The 12,053-nt window shown below is 42.3% G+C and overlaps 1 protein-coding gene and 1 long non-coding RNA gene across 3 annotated transcripts in view; both read right to left on the reverse strand.

Moving 5' to 3' along the window:
- The window catches only part of SYN1 (synapsin I), a 48,048-nt gene that overhangs the window by 17,026 nt on the left and 18,969 nt on the right, over positions 1–12,053 (reverse strand). The window lies entirely within an intron of this gene.
- Positions 1,050–11,765, reverse strand: LOC117977724 (uncharacterized). Its single transcript, XR_004668894.2, has 2 exons — positions 3,301–11,765; positions 1,050–1,302 (listed from the first exon to the last, which is right to left on the reverse strand). It is a non-coding gene; the product is annotated as an uncharacterized LOC117977724 (long non-coding RNA).

Consider the following 12,053-nt stretch of genomic DNA (forward strand, 5'->3'; position numbering starts at 1 on the left):
TGGCCCAGAATCCTTCAGAGGTCTGTGGTGGGGTTAGAGGATGTTTATGGGGTGTCTTTGCCCCTTGGATATTTTTGGGGGGGTCAAAACACAGGAAATGGGACAGTCACGGTGGCTGACGCCTGTAATACTAGCACTTTGGGAGGCCAAGGTGGGCAGATCACGAGGTCAGGAGTTCAAGACGAGCCTGGCCAACATGGTTTCCATCTCTACTAAATATACAAAATTTAGCCAGCTGTGGTGGCGCATGCCCTGTGGTCCCAGTTACTTGGGAGGCTGAGGCACAAGAATCGTTTGAACCCAGGAGGCGGAAGTTGCAGGGAGCTGAGATCATGCCACTGCACCCCAGGCTGGGGGATAGAGCAAGACTGTCTCAAAAAAAAAAAAAAAAAAGGCCGGGCACGGTGGCTTACGCCTGTAATCCCAGCAATTTGGGAGGCCAAGGTGGGCAGATCACGAGGTCAGGAGATCGAGACCATCCTGGCTAACAAGGTGAAACCCTGTCTCTACTAAAAATACCAAAAAAAAAAAAAAAAAATTAGCCGAGTATGGTGGTGGGCGCCTGTAGTCCCAGCTACTCGAGAGGCAGGAGAATGGCATGAACCTGGGAGGCGGAGCTTGCAGTGAGCTGAGATCAAGCCACTGCACTCCAGCCTGGGCAACAGAGCCAGACTCCGTCTCAAAAAAAAAAAAAAAAAAAAAAAGCAGGAACCCTGGAGCCAGATCATCTGCATTCAAATCTTGCCCCTGCCATGTCTTAGCTCTGTGTCCTTGAATAAATCATATTGCCTCTTTGAGCCTCAGTTCCTGCATCTGTAAGACAGGGATAAAAAGAAGGCCTAACTCATAGAGACAATGTCCATATTAAATGAGGTTGTATATGTGAAGTACTTGGAACAGTGCTAGGCATATAGCACTTACAAGCATTAGTTACTAGAAGTAGTTATGATAACTATAACTTAACTTATAACTTTAGTAGTGATTATTTATAATATTGCAAACAATGTTTGATATTAGGCATGATAATATACAATATTGGAAACAATGTGTATGATTAATACCAATAATTTAATGTCCATTTCTCCCCCACACCAGTCTCCTCACCAAAATACAAGCTCCTGACCCTGCTCTGCCTGAAGGAATGGGGTAGGTCTCCGAGACCCAAAAGCTCCTGATGTGATACTAATATCCCAGCTCTTTACGCCATAAATATTCCTCAGTCCCAGTGTCCCTCTCTCTTTTCCCCCTCACAGACAATCCAGTTTCCTAGTGGAGTCCTGAACCTGTGGCTCACAGAAGCACCTGAAAATAAAGAGCAATGTGGTTAGATCCTTCTACACACCCACCCACAACAACTGTGGCGACACCATGAGGAGAGGTTCCCCTTTAGGGATTCCTAACGGCAGGCCAGCCAACCTGTCCCCACCCTGTGTGGACTCCTCACCCTCAGGTCTCCCTCTGCACCACCCTGGAACAAAAAGTCCCCATCCCTGGAGCATTCTCCCCACGAAGAACCCCCGCCTCACAATACTATGTTCCCAACTTCAGCCCGTCACAGCAAATTCTGTCCCCAGTCCGTAGTGTTCTGAGTCTTTGAGACTTGGGGATCATAGCATGTCCTAGCCAAGGGACATATGGTCATGCTACACTGGTCCTTGGGACATGGCCTCTGTCCCTCCAGGTCCTTTGAGGGATAGAAGTCTGCACTCTGCGAGATGGGGGGTGCATCCTTGGAAGGGGCTCAGGGAGGAGCCCAGAAAGGGCTTCCTGACTTTCTATAGGAAAGGATGCGATGGGGCCTTGAGTGAGTCCCTCAGGGACTCCCGCAGCCACAGGCGTCCCCTTTGTGTTGTGGCTCACCCCTGTTCTTCCTGCCTCTTGCTCCCCTACTTCTTCTTCCTATTCCCTGCTCCTTGTCCCCGTTGCCTACTTCCTATCCCTTGGTCCTTCTACATATTCCCTACTCTTTTGTAAAATGTTTTATTTTGTTTTATTTTATTTTTGAGACAGAGTCTCACTCTGTTGCCCCAGCTGGAGTGCAGTGGTGCAATCATGGTTCATTGCAACCTCAACCTCCTGGGCTCAAGCGATCCTCCCACCTCAGCCAGCTAAGTAGCTGGGTCTACAGGCACATGCCACCATGCTCAGCTAATTTTTTGTAGAGACGGGGTTTCATCATGTTGCCCAGGCTGGTCCGGAACTCCTAGGCTCAAGCGATCCTCCCAGCTCAGCCTCCCAAAGTGCTGGGATTACAGGCGTGGGCCATCAGGCTCCGCCTGCATGTTCCCTACTATCAAGCCCTGCTCCAGCTCCTGTTCCCACTCTTCGTGGTTCCCTTTCTGTTTCTACTCTTGTCAGAACTACATAGTTACAAAACAGCCAGGAGGTGCTGCTGCCCTACCAGGAACCAGGAATTAATGAGAAAAGTTGCTGTTAAGGTAGTATGGCTTTGGTACAGGTTTACAGAAAGTGGCCAATGGAACAGAATAGAGTTCTGAACCTGCAGGACAGAGATATGAAATGTTAGTATAGGCCGGGCGCGGTGGCTCACACCTATAATCCCAGCACTTTAGGAGGCCGAGGCGGGTGGATCACCTGAAGTCAGGAGTTCGAGACCAGCCTGGCCAACATGGTGAAACCCCGTCTCTACTACAAATGCAAAAATTAGCTGGGTGTGGTGGGATGCCCCTGTAATCCCAGCTACTTGGGAGGCTGAGGTGGGAGAATTGCTTGAACCCAGGAGGCGGAGGCTGCAGTGAGCCAAGATTGCACCACTGCACTCCAGCCTGGGCAACAGAGAGACACCCTGTCTCAAAAAAAAAAAAAGTATATATATGACAGAGGTGGCATACAAGCTCAGTGGGGGACAAGGGCTTACCTATAAGGAAAAAGATGAACTCAATCCCTACCTCCTTCACACTGTATATGAAAAGGAATTTCAGAAGAATGAAGAATTTAGATGGCAAAAACGAAACTTTACTAAAAAGTCCCTCTTTGCTCTAGTGACTTGAGTCACTACTTTGATCATACACTAAAGTTCCATATGTACATGGATCTATAACTGGACTTTTGTTTTTCTTCCTTTAATCTGTCAGCCTGTCTATTCATGGGTCAGCATCATACTATTTAAATTATAAAAGTTTCAGGCTGGACATGGCGGCTCACGCCTATAATCCCAGAGTTTTGGGGAGGCCAAGGCAGGAGGATTACTTGAGGCCAGGAGTTTGAGACCAACCTAGGCAACATAGCAAGACCGTGCCTCTACAAAATAAACAATAAAAAAATTAGCTATACATGCACCTGTAATTATAGCTACTCAGGAGGCTGAGGTGGAAGGATTGCTGGAACCCAGGAGGTTGGGGCTGCAGTGAGCTGCAATCATGCCACTGCACTCCGGCCTGGGCAATACAGCAAGATTTTGTCTCAAATAAATAAATAAATAAATAAACAAATAAATGAAATCTTCGTAAAATGTCTGGTGGCAGAGGCATCAGGCTCCCTGTGGGCTGGGAGTATGAGTCCTTATTATCACTTTTCTTTTTCAGGGTTTTCCTAGTTTTTCTTGCATGTTCGCTTTTCCATATGAACTTTACTATCAACTCATTTAGCTCTAGATATAAGTTTGTAGGTATATTTTTGGGAACCACATTAAATATATAAATTAAATAAGGACGTGAGAAGGTGAACTGCCATTTTCATGATGTTAATTCATTCTACCCGAGAACAAGGAATGTCTTTCCATCTGCCTAAGTCTACCTTTGTGCCTTTCAGGAGTGTTTTAAACTTTTCCTCATATCACTTTGCACATCCCTTGTTGATCTTATCCCAAAATATCTTATTTTTTTTGTTGTTATTGTATATGTTTTCTCTTCTATTATACCTTCTATCTGGTTATTTGTGTATATAAAAACTACTGATTTCTGCATGTTGATTTCATATGCTGCTGTTACTGCGTTCTTTTTTATTTTTATTTTTTGAGACAAGGTCTCGCTCTGTCACCCAGGCTGGAGTGCAGTGGTGGGATCATAGCTCACTGCAGCCTCAAACTCCTGGACTTAAGTGACCCTCCCGCCTCAGCCTCCCGAGTAGCTGGGACTACAAGGGTGCACCACCATGTCTGGCTAATTTTGTGTTTTTTTTGTTTTGTTTTGTTTTTTTGATAGAGATGGGGTTTCACCATGTTGACCAGGCTGGTCTTGAACTCCTGGGCTCAAGTGATCCTCCTGCCTTGGCCTCCCAAAGTGTTGGGATTACGATGTAAGCCACCGTGCTCACCCTTAATGTGGTTTTGAATTTCTTTGCTAATATTTTATTTAGGATTTTTGCATTGATATTTATAGTAAAAATGGTCTATGCTTTTTTTTTTTTGAGACAAAGTCTCGCTCTATCACCCAGGCTGGAGTGCAGTGGCATGATCTCAGCTCACTCAACCTCTGCCTCCTGGGTTCAAGTTATTCTCCTGCCTCAGCCTCCGGAGTAGCTGGGACTACAGGCGCACACCACCACGCCCAGCTAATTTTTATATTTTTAGTAGAGATGGGGTTTTACCATGTTGGTCAGGCTGGTCTCGAACTCCTGATCTCAAGTGATCCACCTGCCCTGGCCTCCCAACATGCTGTGATTATAGCCGTGAGCCACTGCACCAGGTCTATGCTTTTCTTTGTGCTATTAATGTTATAATTGCTTTAGAAAGGTAATATGGAAGTTTGTCTTCATTTTCCATTCTGTGGAACAATTTATGTGGCCATTGGGATTAACTAGTCTCTAGCATTTCAGTGGAATTCCCCTGTGAAATCATCTGGGCCTGATGATTTTTTATGGGGAAGTTCCTTAAAAACTTTCTCTATTTCTTTTATGGAAATTGGTTTGTTAACCTCTAATGGGGTCGATTTTGGTAAACTGTGTTTCCCCAGGAAATTACTTATTTTCATCTAGGTTTTCTATTTTATCTGTGGATGCCTTTTTTATATTTTGACTTTTAGAACCACGCTAACGTCTTACATTTAAAAATATAAAATTAAATCAGCATTACCAGGCGTGGTGGCTCATGCCTGTAATCCTAGCACTTTGGGAGGCCAAGGCAGGTAGATCGCTCAGGCTCAGGAGTTTGAGAGTAGCCTGAGCAACATGGTGAAACCCAATCTCTTATAAAAAATACAAAAGAATTAGCTAGGCATGGTGGCACGCACCTGTGGCCCCAGCTACTCAGGAGGCTGAGGTGGGAAGGTTGCTTGAGTCCAGGAGGCAGAGGTTGCAGTGAGCCAAGATTGCGCCACTGCACTCCAGCCTGGGCGACAGAGTCACGGACTCTATCTCAAAAAAAAAAAAAAGGCTGGGTGCAGTGGCTCACGTCTGTAATCCCAGAACTTTGGGAGGCCGAGGCAAGTGGATCACCTGAGGCCAGGAGTTCAAGACCAGCCTGGCTAACATGGTGAAACCCCATCTCTACTAAAAATACAAAAATAATTAGCTGGGTGTGGTGGCGCACACCTGTAGTCCCAGCTACTTGGGAGGCTGATGCAAGAGAATTGCTTGAACCCGGGAGGCAGAGGCTGCAGTGAGCCAAGACCACACCACCACACTCCAGTTGGGCGACAAAGTGAGACTCTGTCTCAAAAAAAAAAAAAAAAGAAAAAGAAAAAAAAAGACCTCCCTTTTAGAAGGGGTCCTGCCCAATACCCAGAAGGAAGGGATGTTGCAGAGAGAGTCTAAGGCTCTGAACAGACAGGCCTTGCTGGGTTTCCCCACTCAGTCTGTTAGTACAAGATCACACCCTTTTTGTCCCATCACATTTCTTTCTTTCTTTTCTTTTCTTTTCTTTTTTTTTTTTTTTGAGACAGAGTTTCGCTCTTGTTGCCCAGGCTGGAGTGCAATGGTGTGATCTCAGCTCACCGCAACCTCCGTCTCCTTGGTTCAAGCAATTCTCCTGCCTCAGCCGCTCGAGTAGCTGGGATTACAGGCATGCGCCACTGCCCCTGGCTAATTTTGTATTTTTAGTAGGTACGGGGTTTCTCCATGTTGGTCAGGCTGGTCTAGAACTCCCGACCTCAGGTGATCCGCCTGCCTCAGCCTCCCAAAGTGCTGGGATTACAGGTGTGAGCCACTGCGCCCGGCTGTCCCATCACATTTCTATACAGTTATAAATCCTGCCTATGCAATGAAGTCTCCATGAAGGGCTGAAGAGGATGGAGTTGGAGAGCTTCTGGATAGCCGAACATGTGGGGTTCCTGGAGGGTGGCTACCTGGGGGTGGGGCATGGAAGCTCTGTGCTCTTTCCCACATGCTTCGTCCTCTGCATCTCTTCATCTGTATCCTTTGTAATGTAATACTCTTTACAATAAACCGATCATGTAAATAAGTGTTTCCCTGAGCTCCATGAGCCACACTAGCAAACTAATTGAACCTGAGGAAGGGGTTGTGGACCCCGATTTATAGCTAGTTGGTCAGAAGCACAGGTAAAATAACCTGGGGCTTGCCATCAGCATTAGAAGTAGGGCTTAGTCCTGTGGGACTACATCCTTAACCTGTGTGATCTGATGCTATCCTCCAGGTAGATAGTGTCAGAATTGAATTGCAGGACATCCAGCTGGTATATTAATTTGCTGCAGAATTAATTGCTTCTTGGTGTGTGTGTAAAAGCCTCCACACATTGTATTGTGAGAGCAGAAGAAAAAACAGTTTGATTCTTCTACTCACACACATATAACAATTTTATATATACACATATATGAAATTATATATATATACATAAAGAAATGAAATGTCCTAGCTGTGTACAATGAGAGGGCCTTGAAGCAAGAACATTCCAGTAGCAATGAGTAAATCTAGTTCCCAGATCTTGGCTTTGAAATACTATTATCTTTGGGCTGGGGCCGGGAAAGAACAAGATATGCCTGGAGGTGATGTCAGCAGAAATGTAAGAGCCTGTCCTCTCCTCCTTAAAATTGCTTAAAAGCAATGAGAACACTGGCAAAAATTGTCAAAACAAACTTATCAGAACTCTGGAAATTGACCAAGGTTTACAATTCAGAAAGCGTTTTTTCAAGAAAATGGCTGAATCTTGGTAACAACAGGAAACTGTGGCATTTGAACTTCTCTTGTACACATCCCCTTCTCCTCACCTCCACAAGAGCCTTGAAAATCAACAGCCCTGCAATTCCAGTGAAAATCAGCAGACTAGCAACCATTGGAGGAGGCAGAACAGGGTTGGAGTTCCTCCAAAACCTCATTTCCAGAGAACTGTCTTTATTTGATCTGTCTGGCACTATCCTGAATACTCCACTCATGGGGCTCATCTGGTATAAACAGCTTTCTCTGGGGGTGCTTTTCAGAAACAATTAGCAGCAACTGTTTAACACAGCAGTGATAACATTTAGGAAAAAACAAGCTTTTCAAGAAAACTTAAAAGGAAAATCTAGGTAATTATATATCCATTATCAGTCCATTATTAGGCTTTAAAAAGCTCTGACATATGCCTGGGAATCTAGAAAAACACAAATACGCATAAGGCTGTATGTATGCCTAGGATCTCTGGCTGACCTCAAAACTCTGCACAAGCAGGAAATGAAGGATAAGGCAAAGTTGTAAACAGCCTGCCTTTGCATTAAAGGCACACCCTGACATGCACATAGAGCCCATCAGCAAAGTCTGGGAGACTTACTGGTTTCAGGTGATTTAAAGAAATATCTGTCCAATCATTAGCTGACCACTAAGCTAATGGAGCAGAGACTTGGGTAGCCACATATGACAAAGAACACAGGCTTTACAGAATTAGTTCAGGAAGGTCACTAAAAACAAAACAAAACAAAGCAATAAAAACAAATCCTGAGGAGGGGAGAGAATCTGATTCCCAGAGTTGCCACATTATATTATTTAGATGTCCAGTTTTCAACAAAAATGTATGAGAGATGCAAAGAAACAAAATTAAGTGTGGCCCAAACACAGGGAAAAAAGCAGTCAAACACTATCCCTGAGGAAACCCAGATGTTAGACTTAATAGGCAAAAACTGTAAATCAGTGATTTTTAATATTTTCAAAGAACTAAAGGAAACTATGTTTAAAGAACTAAAGGAAAGGATAAAATGATATCCTAATAAGTACAGAGTATCAATAAAGAGAAATTACATGAAAAAGAAATTCTGGGCCGGGCATGGTGGCTCATGCCTGTAATCCCAGCACTTTGGGAGACTGAGGCGGGTGGATCACCTGAGGTCAGGAGTTTGAGACCAGCCTGGCCAATACGGTGAAACCCCCCTCTCAACTAAAAATACAAAAATTATCCAGGCATGGTGGCGTGTGCCTGTAATCCCAGCTACTCAGGAGGCTGAGGCACGAGAATTGCTTGAACCTGGGAGGTGGAGGTTGCAGTGAGCCGAGATTGTGCCATTGCACTCTAGCCTGGGTGACAGGAGTGAAACTCCATCTCAAAAAAAAAAAAAAAAAAAAGAAATTCTGGAGATAAAAAGCATAATAACTGAAATGAAAAATTCACTAGAGGGGATCAACAGTAGCTTTGAGCTGGCAGAGTAAAGAATCAGTGAATTTGAAGACAGGTCAGGTGAGATGATCCAATCTGAGGAACAGGAAGAAGAAAAGTAAACAAAATGAACACAGTCCTAGAGGTCTGTGGAACACCATGAAGCATATAAACACCCACATAATGGAAGTCCCAAAAGGAGAGAGAAAAGAGAGAAAAAAAGGTGCAAGAAAGACTATTTGAAGGAATAATGGCTAAAAATTCCCCCAATTTGATTTAAAGCATTAATCTATTCATTCAAGAAGTGCACCGAACTCCAACTAAGATAAATTCAAAGAGATAGGCACCCAGACACATCATAAACTTATAAAAGCTAAAGACAGAGAGAATCTTGAAAGTAAGAGAGAAGTAACTCATCATATACAAGGAATCCTCAATAGGATTAGCAGCTAATTTCTCATTAGAAATATTGAAGTCAGAGGGCAGTAGGACAACATATTCAAAGTACTGAAAGAAAAAGACTGCCAAACAAGAATTCTACATCCAGCAAAATTATCTTTCAAAAATGAAGGAGAAATTAAGACATTCACAGATAAACAAAAACTGAGATAGTTCATCACTAACACACTTCTACAAAAAATGCTAAACGGAGTCCTTCAGGGTGAAATAAAATGATACTAGCTAGTAATGTAAATCTACATAAAGAAATAAATAGCACCTGTAAAGTTAACTACATAGGTAAATATAAAAGACAGTATAAATGCATTTTTTTGTGTGTAACACTTTTTTACTCCTGATTTAAAAGACAACTGCATAAAGCAATAACTATAACTATGTTCATGGGCACACAATGTGTAAAGATGTAATTTGTTTGACAATAATAGCACAAAGGAGGGATGATGGAATAAAGTTATATAGAGGCAATTTCTTTGTATTACTGAGCTTAATTTGGTATTAATTCTAATTGGAGTAATATAAATAATGACGTTAATTGTAATACCCAAGGAAACAACTAAGAAAAAAAAAAAACAGGCTAAGTGCAGTGGCTCATGCCTGTAATCACAACACTTTGGGAGGCCAAGGTGGGTAACTTGAGCTCAGGAGTTTGAGACCAGCATGGGCAATATGGCAAGGTCCTGTCTCTATAAAAAAATTAAAAATTGGCCAGGTGCGGTGGCACACGCCTGTAATCCCAGTACTTTGGGAAGCCAAGGCGGGCGGATCACAAGGTCAGGAGTTCGAGACCAGCCTGGCCAACATGGTGAAACCCCGCCTCAACTAAAAATACAAAAAAATTAGCTGGGTGTGGTGGCAGGCGCCTGTAGTCCCAGCTACTAAGAAGGCTGAGGCAGGAGAATTGCTTGAACCCAGGAGGTGGAGGTTGCAGTGAGCCGAGATCATGCCACTGCATTCCAGCCTGGGTGACAGAGTGAGACTCTGTCTCAAAATAAATAAATAAATAAATAAATAAATAATAAAAAACTAAAAATTAGCTGAGCATGATAGCATATGCCTGTGATCCCAGCTATTCAGGAGGCTGAGGCAGGAGGGTAGCTTGAGCCCAGGAGGTTGAGGCTCCAATGAGCCATGTTCCTACCATGGCACTCTGGCCTGGGTGACAGAGCAAGACCCTGTATCAAAAAAAAATAAAAATTTTTTAAATTAAAAAAATGAATAAAAGACATAGGGAAGAAATAACAGAAAAATTAAAAATGGTACACTAGAAAATATCTGTTTAACTTAAAAGAAGGCATTACTAGAGGAATACAGGAACAAAAAATAAGATATAGAAAACAAATAGCAAAATTGCAAACATAAACCCTACCTTATCAGGAATTACAATAACATAAGTTAATTAAACACTGCGATTAACCCTTTTCCTGTTTAGGAAAAAAAAACGTGCAGCTTGCTGCCTGTGCTCACTAGATTTTACATAAACATGCTCTTTGAGGCTGAAGCAAAGCTAACTGATTTTCAATGTCAAAACATAATATAAAAACTATTCTTGGAGTTATTTCTAAGCTGAACTAACATCAGAATCATCTGAATCATCAGAATCATCTGAATCATCAGAACCATCTATTTTGGAAAAATCAGATTCATCAAATGATTCTTCATCCAACGACTGTTCAAGAACGATGTTAACATCATTTGTAGGGATGCTACATTTTCTAGGATTTGACATTTTCAATGATTGAGAATTACTATATTTTGTAAGTGGAAATACCACTCCTAAAAACAGAATGCTATAAATAGAATGATGTCTTTTGTTTCCAAAGTCGATATACTAGAGTGATGTGAAAATAATAATAAAAATGAGACAGTTTGTGGCAAAGTTATCTCGGGGTGAACACTGCAGCCGCAAGTGCCATCAGAGAGTGTTCTCAGCACAAATGGTAAAGGGTTAATAGGCACAGTGGATGAAAAACGTGACTTAATTATATGCTATCTGTAAGAGGCACATTTTAGATTCACAGACCCAAATAAGTTGAAAGTAAATGGATGGAAAAAGATTTACCATGCAAACAATAGCCAAAAGAGAGCTGGAATAGCTATACTAATATGAGGTAAAATAGAATTTAAAACAGCAATTGTTACTTGAGATAAAGAAAAATATTTTATAAGCATAAATGGTCAATCCATCAAGAAGATTTAACAATAAGAAGTATATGTGCACCTAACAACACAGCACAAAATATATGAAATAAAAACAGGCAGAATTGGAGACAGAAATAGACAATTCAACAATTATAGCTGAAGACTTCAATATCTCATTTAAAGAAATGGATAAAACAACTAGACAGGGAACCAACAAGGAAGTTTTTTTTTTTTTTGGAGACGTGGTCTCACTCAGACTGGAGTGCAGTGGTGCAATCTCAGCTCACTGCAACCTCCACTTTCTGGGCTCAAGTGATCCTCCCACTTCAGCCTCCTGAGTAGCTGGGACTATAGGCGTGTGCCACCATGTGGCTTTTTGTGTGTGCATGTGTATTTTTTGCAGAGTTGGGGTTTTGCCATGTAGCCCAGGATGGTCTTGAACTCCTGCACTCAAGCAATCCACCCACCTCAGACTCCCAAGGTGCTGGAATTACAGGTGTGAGCTACTGTGCATGGCCAATAAGGAAGATTTGAAAAATGCTATAAACCAATTAGACCTCATAAACATCTATAGAACACTTCACCCTACAACGGCAGAATACACATTCTTCTTCAGTGCACATGGAACATTCTTCAGGACAGACTATATGTTAAGCCAGAAAACAAATCTCAGTAAATTGAAAAGGACTGAAATTATACAAAATATGTTCTCTGACCACAATGGAATGAAATTAGACATCAAAAACAGAAGAAAATTTGAAAAATTTACAAATATGTGGAAAGTAACACACTCCTAAATAACCAATAGGTCAAAGAAGAAATCACAAGTGAAATTAGAAGATACTTTGAGATGAATGAAAATGAACACACAACATATCAAAAGGTAAGGGATGCAGTTAAAGTGGTGCTTAAAGGAGAATTCATAGTTGTAACTGCCTATATCTAAAAAGAAGAAAGATATCAAAATCAGTAACCTAAT

The sequence above is a fragment of the Pan paniscus genome, chromosome X (assembly GCF_029289425.2).
Source record: "Pan paniscus chromosome X, NHGRI_mPanPan1-v2.0_pri, whole genome shotgun sequence".
In the NCBI taxonomy this organism is placed as follows: Eukaryota; Metazoa; Chordata; class Mammalia; order Primates; family Hominidae; genus Pan; species Pan paniscus.